This window comes from Tursiops truncatus, chromosome 16 (assembly GCF_011762595.2).
Source record: "Tursiops truncatus isolate mTurTru1 chromosome 16, mTurTru1.mat.Y, whole genome shotgun sequence".
NCBI lineage: Eukaryota > Metazoa > Chordata > Mammalia > Artiodactyla > Delphinidae > Tursiops > Tursiops truncatus.
In genome coordinates this window covers 23,231,836-23,256,374 of record NC_047049.1, presented here as the reverse complement: position 1 = coordinate 23,256,374, position 24,539 = coordinate 23,231,836, and the positions used below count along the sequence as shown (strand labels likewise).

At 40.1% G+C, this 24,539-nt stretch overlaps 1 long non-coding RNA gene and 1 pseudogene across 1 annotated transcript; both read right to left on the bottom strand.

The window, feature by feature from the left end:
• Nucleotides 1-418: 418 nt before the first annotated feature.
• Nucleotides 419-19,515, bottom strand: LOC141276740 (uncharacterized). Its single transcript, XR_012326729.1, has 3 exons — nt 19,454-19,515; nt 18,857-18,930; nt 419-453 (listed from the first exon to the last, which is right to left on the bottom strand). It is a non-coding gene; the product is annotated as an uncharacterized lncRNA (long non-coding RNA).
• Nucleotides 18,493-18,837, bottom strand: LOC101320495 (cytochrome b-c1 complex subunit 8 pseudogene; annotated as a pseudogene).
• Nucleotides 19,516-24,539: the final 5,024 nt, after the last annotated feature.

Here is a 24,539-nt window from a genome sequence, read left to right as displayed (position 1 = left end):
AAAGAAGTGGGACCTGATAACCTTATTCTGAGGAAGCTCTCCTAGTAAATATTTTAATCAAAAACGTAGATAAAGATTTTCACATTATCGTGTTCAGTGCAACCATTTTTACAATGACTGAGAAGTTGAAACCCCTGAAACGTCAAACAATAGTAGAGGCTGTTTTAGTAAATTATGGCACATCCACATTGTGACTGTCAATAAAACAATGTGTTTAAATAATTTTCAAAGCTGGGGAGAGCTTATGATACAAATATTAGGTGAAATAAGAAGAATGCAGCATTATACATCAGAAAGACTTTGATGTTGCAAAAATTATACAATCATAGAAAATATTTGGAAAGAAATATACCAAAATGCTTATATTTGTTGGGGAGAGTTCATGGGTAGCTTTGACTTCTTGCTTTCAGATTTTTCAGTCTCCACTTTGTCAACTTCCACACCAGCCATTCCCTGACAACAAAATTTTAACAAATGAATACTATGTGCCTGGCACTGGTGGAAAACCATATGTGTTAATTCACCTTATCCTGACCACACTCAGCCTGACACATACTAAATGCTCAAAACATGAGCATTGATCAACATGTTAGAGCATGTATCACTACTGTCCTTCCTTTGAAAAATGAGAAAACTGAGGCAGAGTTTAGGTTAATGATATACAGCAAATAAGTGATGAACTTGGGCTTCATAGCCAAGCAGCCCTGTCCAAGAGCCCACACTTTGAAAAATGTGGTGGTCAAAGAAGTTACACAGAGGTTACCAGATTGGGCCATATGTGAGTATCATTTGGAGAGCTTGTAACTACTGCAGATGTTGGGGTCTGCCACAGAACTTCTGATGAATGGGTCTAGAATGGATTGTGATAATCTGTATATTAACTAGTCCCTTCAAGTGGTTGGGAATCAGGCAATCTGTAGGACTGACATCTGAAACCAAGAGCACTGGGTTGGGACTCGGACAGATGCAGGTTTGAGCCCTGGGCAGTTACTGTGTGATGGGGCAGATTGCATAAATTTTCTAACTTGGGATTTCTCACCTGTAAAATGGTGATAATAATAAACTCTCCTAGAGAAAGTATGAGGATTCAATGAAAACATTATATTGCTTACTCAGCACAGTGCCTCGCAAGTAGTAGTTAATAAATGAATTATCATAGAAACAGATGCCCCATTTATTTTAATTATTTATGGTTAAAACAAAAATATTTATTGTTAATGATAAATTTTTTTATTGAGGTATAGTTAACATACAATATTATGTAAGTTAAAGGTATACAACATAGTGATTCACAATTTTTAAAGCTTATACTCCATTTATAGTTATTATAAATATTGGCTATATTCCCTGGGTTATATAATATATCCTTGTAGCTTATTTATTTTATACATAATAATTTGTACCTCTTAATCCCCTACCCCTATCCTGCCCCTCCCCACTTCCCTCTCCCTACTGGTAACCACTAGTTTTTTCTCTATATCTGTGATTCTGTTTCTTTTTTGTTATATTCATTAGTTTGTTTTATTTTTTAGATTCCACATATAAGTGATATCATACAGTATTTGTCTTTCTCTGACTTATTCCACTTAGCATAATATCCTTCAAGTCCCTCCATGCTGTTGCAAATTTCATTCCCTTTTATGGCTGAGTAATATTCTGTTGTGTATGTTGATGGACATTTAGGTTGCCTTCATATCCTGGCAACTGTAAACAATGACACCATGAACATTGGGATGCATATATTTTTTCAAATTAGTGTTTTTGTTTTTTCAAATATATACCCAGGTGTGGAATTGCTTGATCATATGGAAATTCTATTCTTAGTTTTTTGAGAATCCTCCATGCTGCCTTCCATGGTGGCTATACCAATCTACATTCCCACCAACAGTATATACAAGTTTTCTTTTCTTCACATCCTCACTAACACCTGATGATTAACGATATCGATGATCTTTTCATGTGTCTGTCAGCCATGCACCTGTTCCCCCTGGAAAAATGTCCATCCAGGTCCTCTGCCCATTCCTTAATCAGGCTGTCTTTTTGCCGTTTAATTGTATGAGCTGTCTACTTACATATTTTGGATAGTAACCCCTTCTCAGTCATATCATTTTCAAATATTTTCTCCCATTCAGTAGGTTGTCTTTTCATTTTGTCCCTGGTTTCCTTTGCTGTGCAAAAGCTTTTAAGTTTAATTAGGTCCCATTTGTTTATTTTTGCTTTTGTTTCCTTTGCTTTAAGAGATAGATCCAAAATAATATTGCTATGATTTATGACTAAGAGTGTTCCACTTATGTTTTCTTGTAGGAATTTTATGGTTTCTGGTCTTACATTTAGGTCTTTAATCCATTTTGAATTTATTTTTGTATATGGTGTTAGAGAATGTTTAACATTCTTTTACATGTAGTTGTCCAGTTTTCCCAGCACCACTTATTGAAGAGACTGTCTTTTCTCCATTGTGTATTCTCTCCTTCTTTGTGGTAGATTAATTGACCATAAGTGTGTGCTTTTATTTCTGGGCTCTCTATTCTGTTCCATTGATCTGTGTGTCTGTTTTTGTGCCAGTACCATACTGTTTTGATTACTGTAGCTTTGTAATATAGTCTGAAGCCAGGGCGCATCATTCCTCTAGCTCTGTTCTTTCTTAAATTTGCTTTGTCTATTTGAAGTCTTTTGTTTTTCCATACCAATTTTAAAATTATTTGTTCTAGTTCTGTGAAAAATGCCCTTGGTATTTTGACAGGGATTGCATTGAATCTGTAGATTGCCTTAGGTAGTATGGTCATTTTAACAATATTAACTCTTGCAATCCATGAACATGGTATATCTTTCCATCTGTTTGTGTCATCTTCAATTTTTTTCATCAGCGTCTTATAATTTTCCAAGTACAGGTCTTTTACCTCCTTAGGTAGGTTTATTATTAATCAATACTAATTAACATTATTAGTAATAAAATATTGTTCATTTACTATAGACATACTTCATTTTATTGCTCTTCACTTAATTGCACTTCTCAGCTACTGCATTTTTTTATGAATTGAAAGTTGTAGCAGCCCTATGTCTAGCATATCTGTCCCAGTCATTTTTCCAATACCATTTGCTCACTTCATGTCTCTGTGTCACATTTTGGTAGTTGTCATGATATTTCAAACTTGTTCATTATTATTATATTTGTTATGGTGATCTGTGATCAGTGATCTTTGATGTTACTATTTTAATTGTTTTGGCATTTTTTAGAAATAATTTTTTATTAAAGTATGTATTCTCTTTAGACAAAAGCTACTGCACACTTAATAGACTACAGTATGGTGTAAACATAACTTTTATATGCACTGGGAAGCCAAAAAATTTATGTGACTTGCTTCATTGCAATATTTGCTTTACCATGGTGGTCTAGAACAGACCCCACAATCTCTGAGGTCTGCCTATATGTTAATTTATCATTATTGTCACTATGATCAGTGTTATTTTTACCATTGTGAAAGCCAGATATTGGCTCCAAATTGTGGAGCAGGATTCCTATAACAGTGACCTGACCTAGCTTGGCTCCCAGGGAGCACCCCAGAAAACTCGGGCTGCAGCAAAAATAACAGAGAAGGCTACCACTTGTTTACTTACAGCCCACGTAGCAGGCAGCCAGCACAGCCTCAGCATTATCAATATGGGTTTTGAAATCACCCAAGGCCAATAGCCCAAATTAACAGCCTCGGGGTGGCTCCAGAGCAATTGAGAAAGAAAATCCATAATGTCACTAAAGATGCCAGCAGCTGTTCAGGGAGAGAGGTCTATATTAATTAAGAGCTGTGAACACTAAAACGTGGTGCATTCAGGAGAAAGAGAAAGAGGTATAATTAACCAAACCCAAGAATCCCACAAGGCAATCCAGGTTAGGAGGCAAAGGGAGCCGCTGCTGGAGAGACTGGGCTGGAAGCAGCCCTGCCACACATGGCATCACCTCCAGGGAGTCAGCCGTGTTCTACTACCAGTCCTGCATCCCGTTACTCACAGCAGCCTCTAGGGTAAGCCTGGCCTTTTAGCATCAGCTCTAAACTTTAGGGAGGTTCAGCTTTGGGATGTGCGTAAAACTCTTTGGTCATTTCTTTCTGCAACAAAATCATTCAGCTCCAGTGGCCTCCTTTCTCGCGGTCCCTCCTGGGTACTTTGCAAGGCAGGGGACTCAGTGTGAAAGGAGATGGGCTGAGGATGTTAAAGCAATGGTTCTTATCCTTCAGCAGCCTCTCTCAGATGCTTTGCACATAAGGGGGTTGGTGCCTAAGAACACTTCCCAACTCAGGTGAGAAAAGAACATGTACTTAGGAGAAGCTGTGGTGTCCAGAGCACACGATGATTAATGCATTTACACTGAAGGAGTGTGGTTTGAAACCAGGGGTCTTGGATTTGAGATCCACTTTGTCATTTCCTACTTGAATTAATTTAGGTAAGTCACTCGACCTTGCTGCATTTCTCATTTGTAAAATGAGATGAATACCACCTACTTTGCAGAGATAATGTAAGATTCCTTAAGCTAATGTATATTACACATATTATTCACATTTTAATTATATTTTCTTTCTAAGTACATTTAGTGACGTAGCTTTAAATACTATCAGTACTCTAAAGACAAGACATTTTTATTTCTTGCCAGGACCTCTCTTCTAAACCACAGACTATAAATAACCTTGTCTACTCAACACCTCCTTTTTGATATCTGATAGGCATCTCAAAGTTAACACGTCCAAAACTGAGCTCTCACATTCCATTCCCCATCGCTGATGGCTCAGGCCAGAAATCTTGGATGATCTTTTCTTCTACTTTTCACAGCCAGTCCGTTGGCAAATCCTATTGGTTCTGTCTTCAAAATACATCTAGAGCTGACGCCTTTTTATCACCTCCATCACCACCAGTCTGGGCCATGACACCTTCATTTCTCATGCAGATCATCACCATCACTTCTTAACCGGAAACCCTGTTTCTGCCTGGTAACACCTCCCAGCTTGGGAAAGTCTCTTCCCAGCATAGCAGCCAGGAGGAGCCTGTTAAAATGGCAGATCATGTGACCACCCTGTTCAAAACCTTCAGGTCGTTTCCCATATGCAAGTAAAGGCAAAGTCCTTGCTTTGCCCTACAAAGCATCAGGTGATCTCCCTGCTTCCCCTGCCATCACTTCCCTGGCGTCATCCTCTTCTCCCATCTGTTCACTCTGCCTCCTTTATCTTCCTTGCATATGATAAGCAAACTTCAGCCTCAGGGCTTTTGCACTTGCTGAAATACTTCCTGGAATGTTCTTTCCTCGGGTAAGTATGTAGGTTTGCCCTTCACTACTTTCAAATTTCTGCCCAAATATATCAGAGAGATAGCCTTTTCCCGACCCCCTGTTTAAATAGCACCTGGCCTGGCTCTCCTGCATTTCTTTTTGCACTTACCTGCTTGCTTTTCTCCATGGCGTTTATCACTGTTAGACATATATTTAATTATCATATCACCTCCCAACTAGAATACGAGGTCCATGAAAGAGTTACGTTTTCTTCCCCACTGTAATCCTGTTTTGTTCCCCACTGTAATCTCCAACACCCAGAACAGGCTCTAGCTGATAATCAATATATAAAGCAAAATCAATGAATGCAGGAATGAATGATTCTTACCAGTTGAGTTGTTTTATCCATGAAGTCTTGAGAAGTTATTACAAATCCAGAAGCACTGAGGATATATATATTGTGCGTTTGTTTTATATGTTTGCTTGTTTTATGTTTATTCTTGCTTGTTTACCTAGTCACATGGAGGGAGGTCAAGATGAGGGCAGAGAAGTACAAGGCTCCTTGTCAGTGTACTGGGGTGGGGAGCCTTAGCACAGCTCTTGAAAGGAAAGTCGTATCACGCTCATCCAGAGTAAGGAGGAAAACCAGCAATTTTTTGGCCAGGGCCATGCCTGGAGAGGACTGGGGAACCCGCCTGTACCACTCACCAGGGGACTTGCTCTGGACCCAGAGGACTCTCTGAGCAGAGCCACACTCAGATGCCCTCATTCTGCCAAAGGTGACCTGGGAAGAGGGACTCCACCTCATACCCCTGCAAACTATGCACACAGAATTCATTTCTGCAAGTGAAGCTGTGTTATCTCCAGCAAATTACCTCTTTAGGACTTGAACATTTATCTGTCAAGTGAAGGTAACAAGAAATTATAATAAAGTTAGCCTTAGATGGAGATAACGCATGTAAAGGGCCTAGATTTAGGTCAGTCACATAATACATGCTCAATGTGTTTATTATTTATCTGATCATTTTCATTAAAAAGAACCCCCAATTCCTTGACATCTGAGTTGGCTCCCAGAATTTCCTTGTGAGACATAATTTAGATTTATGACTCAATCAAATGCCCTTTGTTTGAAATTCTGACCTATAAAAAAGATGATAGAGTTACAATTCTAAATTATCTCACAAGAAAAATTTGAAATATATATATGCAAATATATACACATAAATATACTACACACACACACACACACACACACACACACACACACATCTCTCTGCCGTCTCAAGATCTCCACTAGTTGCCTCAATAGAACCCTAAATAAATATATCCAAAACTACATCCTGTCTAAAAAGGGAGCTGTACATGGTGATTAAGATCCTGAGCTCTGGTCCTGTGATCCAGGGACAACTTCCCCGGGAGAACGGACGGTGCGCCTCAGGCTGGTGTAACGTCCCTCTGGCCTCTGCTGACGCAGGCTCGCCCCGCCTCCGCACCCCTCCCTTCCCCCGGCCTGAGTGAGCCAGAGCCCCCGAGTCAGCTGCTCCTTTAACCCCGTCCTGTCTGAGCGAAGAACAGACGCTTTCAGGCTACCTACACGCAGAGGCGGGGCCAAATCCAAAGCTAAGCCCCTGTGAGCCGTGAGAACAAAGAAGAGAAAGGGAAACCTCTCCCAGCAGCCTCAGGAGCAGCGGATTAAAGCTCCACAATCAACTTGATGTACCCTGCATCTGTGGAATACCTGAATAGACAACAAGTCATCCCAAATTGAGGAAGTGGACCTTGAGAGCAAGATTATGACTTTTTCCCCTTTTCCTCTTTTTGTGAGTGTATATGTGTATGCTTCTGTGTGAGATTTGTCTGTATAGCTTTGCTTCACCATTTGTCTTAGGGTTCTATCCATCCGTTTTTTTGTTTAAAAAAATTTTTTTTTCTTAATAATTATTTTTTACTTTAATAATTTTATTTTAATTTATCCTCTTTCTTTCTTTCTTCCTTTCTTTCTACTTTTTCTCCCTTTTATTCTGAGCCGTGTGGATGAAAGGCTCTTGGTGCTGCAGCCAGGAGTCAGTGCTGTGCCTCTGAGGTGGGAGAGCCAACTTCAGGACACTGGTACACAAGAGACCTCCCAGCTCCACATAATATCAAATGGCGAAAATCTCGCAGAGAGCTCCATCTCAACACCAGCACACAGCTTCACTCAATGACCAGCAAGCTACAGTGCTGGACACCCTATGCCAAACAGCTAGCTGACAGGAACACAACCCCACCCATTAGCAGAGAGGCTGCCTAAAATCATAATAAGTCCACAGACACCCCAAAACACACCACCAGACGTGGACCTGCCCACCAGAAAGACAAGATCCAGCCTCATCCACCAGAATACAGGCACTAGTCCCCTCCACCAGGAAGTCTACACAACCCACTGAACCAACTTTAGCCACTGGGGACAGACACCAAAAACAACGGGAACTACGAACCGGCAGCCTGCAAAAAGGAGACCACAAACACAGTAAGATAAGCAAAATGAGAAGACAGAAAAACACACAGCAGATGAAGGAGCAAGATAAAAACCCACCAGACCGGGCTTCCCTGGTGGCGCAGTGGTTGGGATTCCGCCTGCCGATGCAGGGGACGCGGGTTTGTGCCCTGGTCCGGGAGGATCCCGCATGCCACGGAGCAGCAGGGCCCGTGAGCCATGGCCGCTGGTCCTACGCGTCCAGAGCCTGTGCTCCGCAATGGGAGAGGCCACGTCAGTGAGAGGGCTGCATACTGCAAAAACAAAAAACAAAGAAAACAAAATGAAAAAAAAAACCCACCAGACCTAACAAATGAAGAGGAAATAGGCAGTCTACCTAAAAAAGAATTCAGAATAATGATAGTAAAGATGATCCAAACTCTTGGAAATAGAATAGACAAAATGCAAGAAACATTTAACAAGGACCTAGAATAACTAGAATAAAGATGAAACAAGCAACGATGAACAACACAATAAATGAAATTAAAAATACTCTAGATGGGATCAATAGCAGAATAACTGAGGCAGAAGAATGGATAAGTGACCTGGAAGATAAAATAGTGGAAATAACTACTGCAGAGCGGAATAAAGAAAAAAGAATGAAAAGAACTGAGGACAGTCTCAGAGACCTCTGGGACAACATTAAACGTACCAATATTCGAATTATAGGGGTCCCAGAGGAAGAAGAGAAAGAAGGGGACTGAAAAAATATTTGAAGAGATTAGAGTTGAAAACTTCCTTAATATGGGAAAGGAAATAGTTAATCAAGTCCAGGAAGCACAGAGAGTCCCATACAGGATAAATCCAAGGAGAAACGCTCCAAGACACATATGAATCAAACTGTCAAAAATTAAATACAAAGAAAGCATATTAAAAGCAGCAAGGGAAAAACAACAAATAACACACAAGGGAATCCCCATAAGGTTAACAGCTGATCTTTCAGCAGAAACTCTGCAACCAGAAGGGACTGGCAGGACATATTTAAAGTGATGAAGGAGAAAAACCTACAACCATGATTATTCTACCCAGCAAGTTCTCATTCAGATTTGATGGAGAAATTAAAAACCTTACAGACAAGCAAAAGCTCAGAGAGTTCAGCACCACCAAACCAACTTTACAATAAATGCTAAAGGAACTTCTCTAGGCAGGAAACACAATAGAAGGAAAAGACCTACAATAACAAACACAAAACAATTAAGAAAATGGGAATAGGAACATACATATTGATAATTACCTGAAATGTAAATGGATTAAATGCTTCCACCAAAAGACACAGACTGGCTGAATGGATACAAAAACAAGACCCATATATATGCTGTCTACAAGAGACCCACTTCAGACCTAGAGACACACAGAGACTGATAGTAAGGGGATGGAAAAAGATATTCCATGCAAATGGAAACCAAAATAAAGATGGAGTAGCAATTCTCATATCAGACAAAATAGACTTTAAAATAAAGACTATTCGAAGAGACAAAGAAGAACACTACAGAATGATCAAGGGCTCAGTCCAAGAAGAAGATATAACAATTGTAAATATTTATGCACCCAACATAGGAACACCTCAGTACATAAGGCAAATACTAACAGCTGTAAAAGGGGAAATCAACAGTAACACATTCATACTAGGGGACTTTAACACGCCACTTTCACCAATGGACAGATCATCCAAAATGAAAATAAATAAGGAAACACAAGCTTTAAATGATACATTAAACAAGATGGACTTAATTGATATTCATAGGACATTCCACCCAAAAACAACAGAATACACATTTTTCTCAAGTGCTCATGGAACATTCCCCAGGATAGATCATATCTTCGGTCACAAATCAAGCCTTGGTAAATTTAAGAAAATTGAAATTGTATCAAGTATCTTTTCCGACCACAATGCTATGAGAGTAGATATCAATTACAGGAAAAGATCTGTAAAAAAATACAAATACATGGAGGCTAAACAATACACTACTTAATAGCGAAGTGATCACTGAAGAAATCAAAGAGGAAATCAAAAATACCTAGAAACAAATGAGAATGGAGACACGACGACCCAAAACCTATGGGATGCAGCAAAAGCAGTTCTAAGAGGGAAGTTTATAGCAATACAATCCTACCTTAAGAAACAGGAAACATCTCGAAGAAACAACCTAACCTTGCACCTAAAGCAATTAGAGAAAGAACAAAAAAACCCCAAAGTTAGCAGAAAGAAAGAAATCATAAAGATCAGATCAGAAATAAATGAAAAAGTAATGAAGGAAATGATAGCAAAGATCAATAAAACTAAAAGCTGGTTCTTTGAGAAGATAAACAAAATTGATAAACCATTAGCCAGACTCATCAAGAAAAAAAGGGAGAAGACTCAATAGAATTAGAAATGAAAAATGAGAAGTAACAAATGACACTGCAGAAATACAAAAGATCATGAGAGATTACTACAAGCAACTCTATGCCAATAAAACGGACAACCTGGAAGAAATGGACAAATTCCTAGAAATGCGCAACCTGCCAAAACTGAATCAGGAAGAAATAGAAAATATGAACAGACAATTCACAAGCACTGAAATTGAAACTGATTAAAACTCTTCCAACAAACAAAAGCCCAGGCCCAGATGGCTTCACAGGAGAATTCTATCAAACATTTAGAGAAGAGCTAACACCTTTCCTTCTCAAACTCGTTGAAAATATAACAGAGGGAGGAACACTCCCAAACTCATTCTACAAGGCCACCATCACCCTGATACCAAAACCAGACAAGGATGTCACAAAGAAAGAAAACTACAGGCCAATATCACTAATGAACATAGATGCAAAAATCCTCAACAAAATACTAGCAAACAGAATCCAACAGCACATTAATAGGATCATACACCATGATCAAGTGGGGTTTATTCCAGGAATGCAAGGATTTTTCAATATATGCAAATCAATCAACGTGATAAACCATATTAACAAATTGAAGGAGGAAAACCATATGATCATCTCAATAGGTGCAGAGAAAGCTTTTGAAAAAATTCAACACCCATTTATGATAAAAACCCTAAAGAAAGGAGGCATAGAGGGAATTTTTCTCAACATAATAAAGGCCATATATGACAAACCCACAGCCAACATTGTCCTCAGTGATGAAAAACTGAAAGCATTTCCACTAAGATCAGGAACAAGACAAGGTTGCCCACTCTCACCACTCTTATTCAACATAGTTTTGGAAGTTTTAGCCACAGCAATCAGAGAAGAAAAGGAAATAAAAGGAATCCAAATCAGAAAAGAAGAAGTAAACCTGTCGCTGTTTGCAGATGACATGATACTATACATAGAGAATCCTAAAGATGCTACCAGAAAACTACTAGAGCTAATCAATGAATTTAGTAAAGTAGCAGGATACAAAATTAATGCACAGAAATCTCTGGCATTCCTATACAATAATGATGAAAAATCTGAAAGTGAAATCAAGAAAACACTCCCATTTACCATTGCAACAAAAAGAATAAAATATCTAGGAATAGACCTACCTAAGGAGTCGAAAGACCTGTATGCAGAAAATTATAAGACACTGATGAAAGAAATTAAAGATGATACAAATATATGGAGAGATATACCATGTTCTTGGATTGGAAGAATCAACATTGTTAAAATGACTCTACTACCCAGAGCAATCTACAGATTTAATGCAATCCCTATCAAACTACCACTGGCATTTTTCACAGAACTAGAACAAAAAATTTCACAATTTGTATGGAAACACAAAAGAGCCCGAATAGCCAAAGCAATCTTGAGAACGAAAAAAGGAGCTGGAGGAATCAGGCTCCCTGACTTCAGACTATACTACAAAGCTACAGTAATCAAGACAGTATGGTACTGGCACAAAAACAGAAATATAGATCAATGGAATAGGATAGAAAGCTCAGAAATAAACTTGCACACATATGGTCACCTTATCTTTGACAAAGGAGTCAGGAATGTACAGTGGAGAAAGGACAGCCTCTTCAATAAGTGGTGCTGGGAAAAGTGCACAGCTACACGTAAAAGAATGAAATTAGAACACTCCCTAACACCATACACAAAAATAAGCTCAAAATGGATTAAAGACCTAAATGTAAGGCCAGACACCATCAAACTCTTAGAGGAAAACATAGGCAGAACACTCTGTGACATAAATCACAGCAAGATCCTTTTTGACCCACCTCCTAGGGAAATGGAAATAAAAACAAAAATAAACAAATGGGACCTAATGAAACTTGAAAGCTTTTGCACAGCAAAGGAAACCATAAACAAGACCAAAAGACAACCCTCAGAATGGGAGAAAATATTTGCAAATGAAGCAACTGACAAAGGATTAATCTCCAAAATTTATAAGCAGCTCATGCAGCTCAATAACAAATAAACAAATAACCCAATCCAGAAATGGGCAGAAGACCTAAATAGACATTTCTGCAAAGAAGATATATAGATTGCCAATGAACACATGAAAGAATGCTCAACATCATTAATCATTAGAGAAATGCAAATCAAGACTAGAATGAGATATCATCTCACACTGGTCAAAATGGCCATTATCAAAAAATCTAGAAACAATAAATGCTGCAGAGGGTGTGGAGAAAAGGGAACCCTCTTGCACTGCTGGTGGGATTGTGAATTGGTACAGCCACTATGGAGAACAGTATGGAGATTCCTTAAAAAACTAAAAATAGAACTACCATGTGACCCAGCAATCCCACTACTGAGCATATACCCTGATAAAACCATAATTCAAAAAGAGTCATGTACCAAAATGTTCATTGCAGCTCTATTTACAATAGCCTGGAGATGGAAACAACCTAAGTGTCCATCATCGGATGAATGGATAAAGAAGATGTGGCACATATATACAATGGAATATTACTCAACCATAAGAAGGAATGAAACGGAGTTATTTGTAGTGAGGTGGATGTACCTAGAGTCTGTCATACAGAGCAAAGTAAGTCAGAAAGAGAAAGACAAATACCGTATGCTAATACATATATGTGGAATCAAAAAAAATGTCATGAAGAACTTAGGGGTAAGATGGGAATAAAGACACAGACCTACTAGAGAATGGACTTGAGGTTATGGGGAGGGGGAGGGGTAAGCTGTGACAAAGCGAGAGAGTGGCATGGACACATATACACTACCAAACGTAAAATAGATAGCTATTGGGAAGCAGCCGCGTAGCACGGGGAGATCAGCTCGGTGCCTTGTGACCACCTGGATGGGTGGGATAGGGAGGGTGGGAGGGAGGGAGACACAAGAGGGAGGAGATATGGGAACATATGTATATGTATAACTGATTCACTTTGTTATACAGCAGAAACTAACACACCATTGTTAAGCAATTATACTGCAATAAAGATGTAAAAAAAGAACAAAAAACAAACAACAACAACAAAGAGATCCTGAGCTCTGAGAGCTTAAACAACTTGCCCTGTGTCACATGGCTGGCCACACAGAATTTAATTTCCATATCTGGAAAATGTGGTAACAGTAATATGCGAGACTGGCTACCTAATTTGTGTAACTTAGTGCAGAATGAAGTTCAAAGACCATTGTTCAAAGAGCAGGATCAAGCCATTAACGGTACTAAGATATAAAACTTTCTTCTGCAGTCTGTCTCTTAAATTGTCATGGCATTGTTTTGTGTGTTTTTGTTTTTTGGTTTTGCTGTTTCCTGTCATGCTCCCTCAGGGGTGGAAATCCTCATGCAGGCTCCACAGGTGGCCTAGGGTCCCACCCTGTGAGGGCAGGTGGCAGCAGGTCAGTCAGCTGCCAGACGAAGGCAACATGTCCCAGTCAATCTCCTGTTTCTGGGCCTGCCGACCCAGCCCCGGGCCAGTGGTGACCTCCAAGAGTTTTCATTCTCTGTGCTAGGATGTGCTTGGTGCCTGGACTGGGGCAGGTGAAGGGCTCATCCCTGAAAAGTCACCCGCGAAACACCCCGTGGTGCTGCCAGCCCTGGACAGCGGGCAGGGATGGCCAACACGTGTCTGAGCTCCATCCTATACTCTTGTGGAGGGGAGGGCCCTGCTGCGGGCACAGGATGATGGTGGAAAGCAGGCCTTCTCAGGCCGACATGACTCCATCATTCCCCGGGGGAAAGAGTGGCTCTGGTCATGGGGCAGGGATGGAGGGGGGAGGTCTGGTAGGACCCAGGGTGCCAGGGTACTGGGAGCAGACAGCTGAGAACCCATCTGAGAGGGGCAGAGAGGGCAAAGGAGGCAGGACTAAGCCCCGGGCAGTCTCCATTGTTCCAGCCACATCTTCAATCATGCAATGATGAAATTATTAGGAATTTCAAAACAGACAACACAGAGCCTTAAAACCCCAGTGCAGAGCTCTTCCGCGTGCCAGGCACTTGCTGACTGAGCTGGCCCTTTGCAACATGCCCACAAAACCAGCCCTGAATCCCAGCCACATAGAGTGAGGCAAAGTGAGTTCGCATACGTCAAGCGCAATGCCTGCCACATAGAGTGTTCTCAGTACAAACCAGTCGCTGAGGTTATCTTCCGATGGCCCCTGTTCCTGCTCTGCTACCTGTGACCTGTGCTCGTAAGACAACATCCAGTCATGTTGTTCCTTCATTTGAAATGCTGAAGTTGCTTCTCTTTGCTCTGATAAGAAAGTTCAAATTCTTCATGTGGTCTGTGAATCCCTGGCACAGTCTTCCTAAGACACCCCCGACCCCCTCACCTCAGGTCCTTTCTTCCCCCTTCACTGTCCTCTAAGCATGCTACTCTTCATTCTGAGGGTCAGGCTTTTTCCCCCCTAGGCTCTTGGCCACAAGGGAAGGGAGGAGTTCCAGGCAGAGGGAACAGCCTGTGTGAAGCCTTACTCACTTTTAGGTTTGAAAATATCACGTCCTCAGGGAGGTTTGCTTTGAGCTTTCTGGCTAGCTAAAACAACCCTGCCCCATGATGTGCTCTCATAATACCCTGTATTTTTCTTTATAGAACTTCTAACACTTCTAAGTAGAATAAACTATCAAAAGATTATTTATTGAATGTGTCTCTTTCTAATTGAACTGTGAGCATCTTGCAGACAAGTTCCATAATTCTCTTGTTCACTGCTACATTCCAGTGCCTAGTTGAGGACCAGACATGTGGTAGATTCTCTGTAAATATTTGCTGAAGTACTTAACATCTAGTGCTTAACTAAGATGGCCTGAGGTTATTATTTGGTAAAGAATGCTCTTTATATAGGTGAATCCTGGTTAGGTTTTAGAAGGAGGATAATCTTAGGTTTCTTTTGATTCTTGCTTGCTCTCCTGGACCTTCTGGATATCACCTCTTTTGGTCTAAAAACCTTGTCTTCAGCTATTTCCCGGTACCCTTTCCTGCTGTTCCCCTGTATTTTCTTTCCTCAGCAAAAGATATGTGCATATTTCTTCTCCACAGTCTTTGATTCTCAACTTCTTCCCCCTGTCATTTGTGCAGGCCCTGACCCCTCCTTATATATTCAGTTGTTACTGTCTTTACATCAACATTTTCTATAATTTTCCTGTAAGCTGTCTCATTTCAAGGTGGGAAGGGTACTGTGATGCAGCTTGCAGAAGAATCTCTGCAGAAGGAAATGGTCTCATAAATAAATATAGTGTTTTTTAAATAACCTTGTCATAACAATGATGAATTAACTTGTGAGTTTCAGCTGTCTGTATTACACAGTTTGATAATCACAGAACAGGTGCAGAAAGCAGGGCCCAGGGTACATAGCCACTGAGTTTCAGGAGTTTTTTTTTTTTTTTTTTTTTTGGCTGTACGCGGGCCTCTCACTGCTGTGGCCTCTCCCATTGCGGAGCACCGGCTCCGGACGCGCAGGCTCAGCGGCCATGGCTCACGGGCCCAGCCGCTCTGCGGCATGTGGGATCCTCCCGGACCGGGGCATGAACCCGTGTCCCCTGCATCGGCAGGCGGACTCCCAACCACTGCGCCACCAGGGAAGCCCTCAGGAGTATTTTGAGATGGTCCAGGATATATTTGTCATTGTCTACATCCTAATAAGACTGTGCTTCTTTTTCAACTCTCATTTTATCACTGCCTGTAATAAAGGGGTGGATTAATTTCATCTGTAAACACAGATATGATAGTTTTATCCTGTGGCTATGAATGGTGCTTTAAAGAGTCAAAATGACAAACCAGTGTAGTAATTTACCATAATTACAGCCATGAAATATTACTTAGAATTAGTCATAGCAGTAATACATGGCTCAGGAAGTTCTAGTGAAATCTGGGAAGTGAGAGAGAACAAAAGGGAGGAAACAAGGTATGAGGACAGGCAAAGTTTGTAGCCAGTAATCCAGACAGTTGGGGAAAATAAATGCAAGCTGGAGGACTCCGGGAAAGATCTGTCCTGGGAGGAGATGCCCTTGTTTTCTCTGGAAAGTCCGCCAAGTTTAGGAGACTTGCCACAGTTTAATTAAAGTCTGCAGCTGGTGTGAAAGCAAAGGAGAAAAGAAATTAGGGCAGTGCAAAAACTAATGAAAGTCTCATTTTAAACTTTTCTCTCTATTATGAAAGAAATGTGACTCGTCAGCTGTGGCCCCATTCACCGTGACAAAGCCCTCAGGGAAGGAATGTTCTGGACAACAAAGAGAAAAGACCTGTAGTCAGGTCTCTTTGGACTTGATTGCCACTGCCTTTTTCAGTAAAAACTCATCAAAATCCTTGTTTGTTTTTTAAAAAACAAATTGGTAAAAGAGAGCAGTACAGATTGAACAGCTTTTAACGACAGGAACTTTGAAATGAAGAACTGACCTTTGCAATCAGAGCTGGATTCACATTCAGACTTTATCAACTGTATTAGTCAGAGTCTTCAGAGAAACAGTACCAATAGGATACATCCTATTATGGGAGCTTATGAGTCCAAAACCCATATGGTAAACCAGCAGGCTGGAAATTCAGGGAAGAGGTGACCTAGTCTTGAGTCCAAATTCCACAGGGCAGGCCAGGCAAGCTGGAAACTCAAGCAGGTTTTTTCTTTTCCCCTTAAATTGCTTTATTTTTTAAAATTTTCATTTCATATTGGAGTATAGTTGATTTACAATGTTGTGTTAGTTTCAGGTGTACAGCAAAGTGATTCAGCTATACATATACATCTATCCATTCTTTTTCAAATTCTTTTCCCATTTTGGTGATTACAGAATATTGAGCAGGGTTCCCTGTGCTATACAGTAGGTCCTTGTTAGTTATCTGTTTTAAATATAATAGTGTTTATATGTCAATCCCAAACTTATAGTTACCAAAGGGGAAAGGTGGGGGAGAGAGATACATTGGGAGTTTGGGATTGACATCAAGCAGAGTTTCTATGTTACTGTCTTGTGGCTGAAACCCTTCTCCTTTAGGAAACCTCCGTCTTTGCCTTAGCCTTCAACTGATTGGATAAGGCCCAGCCACATGATGGAGAGTAAACTGCTTCATTGAAAACCTACTGATGTGGATGGTAATACCTCCACAGCAACAACAGCTAGACTGACATGATACCAAACAAGTGGGCACCATGACCTAGCCAAGTTGATATGTGAAATTGACTATCAAACCAACTAATGTTAAGAATAACATGTTAGTTAATGTTTCTGTAACACTTCCTTTTGGCCAGGCACAAGGAACTCATTTAATTCTCACAACAACCCTATGATCTGGGTAATATTATTATTCTCATCTTATGGATGAGATAACTAAGATAAAGGGAAAGTTAAATAACTTCCCAAGTTCACAGATGGTAAGAGGCAGAGCTGGGATTTGAACTCATGGAACCTAACTCCAGAATTTGGGTTCTTAGTCACCACAGTATGTTGAATTTGGGCGATTGAATGAACTTCCCCGACCTTTGTTCCTTTATGGGAAAACACATATAATAGCAGATAATGTGTGGTTTTAGGGGAAGATTAAATTAGAAAATGCATGTGAAGATCTAACCATAATACATAATAGATAGTAGGTTCTCAATAAGACTTAGCTCTCTTCCCTGACTTTAAAATTAATTGCTTTTATATTGTGTCTTAAGTTTAGAAATCCCTTCATTCTAGAGAGCCTCACTAAAACATTGAGGTCTTAATTTTTGTAATTATTTACTTACTATTAATTTCTCTGGGTAATCCCCAAGTTTCACTTGGGCTAGAACCTGTGTTACCCCACGCGGATCTGCAGCACTAAACTCAACCCTTGGCATATTGTAAGGTCTTCAATTCATGCACTAAATCAGTAAACAGATTTAGAAATTAATGCCTTTTATTGTCAGTTGATAGACAAGAAACTGAGGCACAAAGTGGTTAAATGACTTGCTCAAGGTATATGCAATTTATAGACTGGTATATCCAGGTCTCCAGAATTTCATTGTTTTTGTTTATTTGTTTGTTTCCTTCCAAAAGGCAGTGTTGGATGTAAGCAGAGGCATAGGCAATCTTAAGGTTCATCACCTCCCTGCCCAGTTGGAGTGTGAGAAACTTTCAGTAGCCTCCATGCCTGCTTTGGGTCACGATCAGTATCTGAGAGTTGTTGACTCCACGAGCCCTCATTTGGAGTGGGCTTCTTCTCATCAGGCAGATGAACAGCTTTAGAACTCAGTAATTAAGGCGTCAGTGATTCACGCAAAGCGTTCCACATTTTTTTTTTTTTTTTGCGGCCTCTAATAAGTTTATTGTGTCTTCGAGACACTACAATGTAGACTCCTCTCCCAGAGAAGAGTCTTTCAGAGACAAGGGACCATTATCCAGATGAGTTGTTCATTTGTCATTTTCATAGGCAGCTGGATTCTTCCTCTTGGATTTCTCAAACTCCTGTGTTCCCCATGTGTAGACAAAATAAAACACTACAAGTGGTGGCACGACGCGAAGGATGCACGCCTGAGTGCGGTGCAGCATGTTGGGCACGCCCTTGCTGAAGCAGTGCGGGAAGGCGCGCTGCTCCAAGGGCGACAAGCTGTAGGTGATCACAGGCCGCACCCGCATCAGATGCCCAAACTCGCGGCCCATGGTCGCTGCGGCGCCGAGGTCACCTCTCCCTCTGCAGCGCAGAATCCACCGGCCTCCCATTCCACATTTAGACACAGATAACAGGCACTTCAAAAAAGAGAGAAAAAACCCTCACCTTTAACCAACTTTTATTCCTCTTGCTCTCTCACTTTCCTGGAAACTGATGAGAAGTACCTCTGTAATTTAAGCCTAATGACAAAGTGCAAAATCATTACCTACTTTTATTGAATTGTCTTCTGCTTTATGGACTAATTGAAGGAATGACGCACTGCTACACAAACCCATGTGCTCATCCCCATTCAGCCCAGCTTTCTCCTGCCTAGGATTCACTGTCTTTGCTGTAGGAGACTGATTGTGGACTTGAAACACAACCACGGGACCAGTTCTGCCTTGGCCATTTATACTGAGTAGCCTCAAGTAAATGACTGAACCTCTCTCTGCCTTGCTTTCCTGACATAGAAAATGTGGGTGATAATTTCTACCCTAACTTCTTCATGGATAAGTGAGATTTCAATTAGGTAATTTATTTAAGAGTCCTTTGAATAAAATAATAAAACATATAAATAAAAAACAAAGTGTATAGACATAAGCTATTATTATTGTCACCAAGGGTGTTTTGAAAGGAAAATGCATCCTACTCAGTATTTGTTTCTTTTACACTATAACTTCAAAGTCAAGATTTTAAGCAGGGGTAAATAGATGACCAACTCACATTCTTCCAGGCGTTACCACCTTCTCATCATTCTGAATTTCCTCAGAACGCCAATGTTCCAGTCACCCTGTGTTTCCTGATCTCCTATAGAGTCTTGGTTCCTATTATTTATACTTTCTTTTCAACACCTCAAGTCAAAACTTTATTGTTTTTCAAGAGGTCTTCCTGTTTCCAGTCTGTCCTACACTGATCTTCATAATGGCTTTCCACTGCCTGGAGAAAATTCCAAATCCCTTAGAACTCTGCAATTTGGAACTGTCAAGACATCACTGCTTTATGTTTCCAGGTTCCATAAGGAACCCCCCTGCCCCGCCCCATCCACAAATTTGCTCGTTTTATTCCTTTGGAACTTCAGTGAGGCTTTTTAGAGTCCTTCACAAAATCCTTCCTTCCTTAGCCTACAAGCCATTCAGTACACTGGGGTCTTACACGTGTTATGAAAACTCTAGGATTATCATTTCTCTCCCTCTCCTGAAAACTTCTGTCAGACCACACTGTCCTTAGACCAATATCCCTGAGAGGATTGTTAAGGTCCTTTATAACATTCTTAGCTTATGCACTTCACCCCACACTTCTTCCCCAAACAAATCATTTCTTATCAAACTTCAACACCCCTTTGTTTCCTGATACTGCTCCCTGACCAATCTCTTTTCCTGGTTCAATTTCTCTTCCTGCCCCTTCTCGGCTTATCAGATTCTCAGCAGTCTTTATAAAAACAACTCATGTAAAAATCTGCTCACAAACCTTGCTCTGTTGCTGCATGTTTTCCTTCACTGACCTCCAAGAATACAGAGGAGGTAGGATGGTGTAGGAGAGGCAATAAGGTATTCTAGAAATAGAATTGCATTTGGGGTAACACAGAGCTGTGGTTGGAATCCCAGTTTGGCTTTTAATATTGGTGAGTCCTTGGGAAAATTTCATAACGCCTTGAGCTTCCTTTTCCTTATCTGTAAAATAGAAATATTAATTATAACCTTACTTTGATGGTAGTGATAGAATGAGGCAATTTATATAAAACATCTGCCACATAATAGTTCTTCAATAAGTGGTAGCTACTTTCATTATGAGTACTGCCTCTGTCGCCCATTTGGCATCTACCATATGCCACCTTGTGTTATTGTTCAGCTACTTTATGAGTTTATATGTCTCCTCTAAATATGGTTTTCATAAACGTGCTGTGTATTACACTTATTTTGAATGTCCCAGAGTGGTAAGCCCAGTGATGGTATCCCCACATTTATTAGAAACCTAAGAAGCCCATCTCTTGAAAACTTCATTTCAATCGTATGTCTTGCAAGTTTAAGTACAACGCTTATAAAGTGTCGGTAAGTAGAAGTCCTTTAGGGTTAGTTTGGCATGTTCATTGAGCATCACTTTATAGTCCTATCCTGTTGTCTGTATGTCATCAGTTGAAACTTAGGAAGGGACTCAGACCAACTCTGAGAGTGATGATAGATTATTGAGTCCCCTCACCTCAACCACACTGAAGCAGTTTATAATTTAATGTACTGAGCACATTGAGTGATTCATAATCACTCTGAAGTCTGAGAGCCCTTGATATAGGGGAAGCTGAGCAGCTTTGAGCCACACTATACCTCTCTGAACCATAATTTATTTTTTAAGTATAAATTATCATAGTTATTTCTCATAGAGCTTGTATAAAAAAGAAGCTCTTAACCCATTGTCTGGTATGTGGTAGTTGTCTAAAAGCCATAGCTGTTATTATCCTTGTTAGATTGGAGGCTGTGATGATCGTGACCCAAGGAAGATGACTCAAAGACTTTACCAGCTAGATCCTTCTCAAAGACTAGTCTTGGACCAGAACCATGGGTGTCCTCTGAGAGCTTATTAGAAATGCAGAGTCTTAGGCTCTGTGACTTAACAACTGAATTTAAATCTGCGTTTTGACAAGAGATCCAATGTTACTGGAAGGCGCATTGAAGTTTGGGAAGCAGTGGTCTAGATCAGATTCTGAATCAGTAGGTCTAGGAAGGGACCCAGCCCTCGGCATTTCTGACAAGCTCCCAGCGCTAGTACCAGTGCTATTCACCACATACGACGCTATGAGTTACCAGGTTGGATCACTGATCCCAAACGTGGCTACACACTAGAACCAACTTGGGAGGGGGCTTCAGAAATACAGATGATTAGTTTTCACTCTCAGAGGTTTCATTGGAATGGGATGCAGCCTCAGCCTCCAAACTTGTAAAATGAACTAGTTTATTCTAATATACAGAGAAGTTTGAGAACTGCTGCTGTGGATTAATTTGGTTGGAAACTTTTTTTTCATGCATTAATCAGAAGCAGCATTTCCGCCAAGATATTGCATAAATCCAAAAATTTAAAAAATCCTGAGATTTTACTAGGAATATTTCTGACAGGAAAAAAAGTAAACATACATATGTACAAACACAAAGACATATTGATCAATTTAAATCCTTTTAACTCCTGTCTTGATTCTTGCATGACAATAACAAAACAAAGTTGAAAGCCTGTGAGAGATTGTTCCAAGGTATAGTTAGGGTGGGGCTTGAAGGATTTTGGAAGGAAGCGTCACAGAACACTTGAAACATTAGGGAATTTGTTCACTGAGTTTCTGCCAGATTTTCACTTGTCAGTACATCAGAATTAAGGTTGAGCCAGATAAATGGTTAACAACGTCAAATTTGATTGTTTCAATATGTTCTAAATCATGGCTGCCAGGGTGAATCTTGCTGGCTTTTGTATCTTCCTCCCTAAACCTCAAAAGAATGATAGATGGACATATTCTTTTTAAAGCGTAAATGATACCTTTATTTAGAAACAAGTGGTACTTTAGTGAGTGGGCTTGTGTGAAAATATTCCACCTACTGGTAAGACCCGTGAAAAATCGTATCGGGAGTTTCGTCTTTAAAAAAGATGGTAGCATCTCATCAGGGTAGATGTTTGTCCAATTTTAAGCAGAAGCGATATATTTTAAAGAAATTTGTTAGATCATACATCATTACTCTAAAAAATTCAGTGGTTGACAATACTCCAGATACGCCCCTCGTGTTCAAAAACAAACCAACCCTGAAGTTAAAAGTAAATCCCTAAATTTTGGTTATTCACATTAACTAATAATATACCAAAAGGCAACTTGGAATATACCTAGTATGTTTTCACTTTTTAATAACTTCACTGATGCTCGACTTTACAGGGAAAAGAAATTACCAAGTAAGTTGTACCCATTCATTCAAAAATATTCATTGAATGTCTACTACATGCTGGACATTTTTTAAAGACCTTAAAATAACACTCTCTTCTATGCACTTAAACTTCCTCATGCAAAATGATTTCATTATGGGTAAAAGGTGATGTTAATAATGATGAAGATTTGTTGAGACCTGAAATGTGCCAGGCACTGTGCTTGGTCCTTTATGGCCATCATCTCTTCAGTGGTCATGGCAACCGTGTGGGGATGGAACTAATATTATCCAAGCCTTAGGATGAGACAACTAAGGGAGATTCAGGGACTAGAAAAATAGTAAGCAGTGGGGCCAGAATTTGAAATCTGACAGTGTGAATCTGAACCCAACTTCTTAATCATGATGGACGAAGCAAGTATATCTTAATTGGTGGTGTTAACTGGACCATGGTGTTCAAGCTGAAGGACTCCTCGTCCAAGTCATACTCTTATTTATTGTAAAATAAAAGTGACTCTTGTTCTCATGGAGAATTGTCTCTACTCAGTCTAGAAAGAACTCCATAGTATCAATGCCCTCCAGCTAGAGCCCATCCTGAACACAATGGTAGTTGAAAAAAGTCTTGTTTATTACTCGTTGCTGTGAGCAAAAACATACATGGGACCAGTGGGGTTTCTCAGTAAGACAGTGTTATAAAGAACCTATTAAAGAATTTGGGCTTTGGTTGGGTAACAATAAATGAATGCCTATTGTTTATTAATATAATACAGTAACAACAACAAAAAAACTTCCCAATCAAAAACATCGTGGTCTTTGGACATCTGTTTGAGCAATAAAACGTATTGACTCCAAGAGCTTTGTGGAGCTTGTATCACCAGAATGCCAAGTTAGCTTTGAACGCTGACCAGAGTGAATGACCCACTAGTGTTTTCCACATTTAGTACAATGCAATTATCATGCAGTATTACAAGCATGAGGCTGGATTTCTCAGGCTTCTGGGCATGGCTGAGTGTTGATGGTGGTGTGCCGGAAAATGAGAAACAGAATGAAAAATCCTCATCCCCTTAGCAAATATTCGTCCTGTTCTAATCTGCCACGGTACCTCTGGATTTCTCTGATATTGATAGTCCTCTTTATACAAGTGAATTCTGAAAGCTGTCTCATTAATGCAGTGAACGGATAGTGGTGTTTAACCGATGCCATCTTCCTGGTCTCTCTTATCAACGTGTAATAATCCATCATGGAGGTCAATTTTATTCCTAGGCATTTCTCACGGCAGAACGTTTCTTCTAGAAACCAAAGCTTCCCTTCCACTTCCCTTTATCATCACTCTTTCCCTCTTTTACAGAGGAGTTACTCCTGCTCTGTCTCTCTTCCTCTCTCCCTCTCTCTGAATTAATGCCCTCTGGGCTCATCTTTATGCTGCTTATGACGTGTTTGACAATCACTGATGCCTCCCTCGGCTTCAGCTCATGGGTTAAGCGATGGAAGCCTGAGCTTTCCTGACAGATTAGAAGGTGCTTTGTAACAAGGGGAAAATCAAATCAAATGCTTGTCATAGGGCATTCCAAGCTATGTTAGAAGGCAGAAAGGGCATGAGAGAAAAGGAGTAGCTGGGAGAAAGTGAAAATGCAGTCTAATATATGAGAAGAAAACTCCTGAAGAACGGCATCAATTGGTGAAACAATAGAGACACTGCTCTATTGCGTAGCAAGAAAGCTACGCAGATTTAGAAAGTACGAGATAGAGAAGTGGTTAACAAATGACAGTATCACCAATCAAAGGAATTTATGCAGCCATTAAAAATGGTGACTATGAAAAAATTATAATAGTATGAAAAAATGCTTATTAGGTCATGATAAGTGGGAGAGTGATATAAAATTACAAAAGCAGTGTGACTACAACTAGGTAAAACTTCTGCA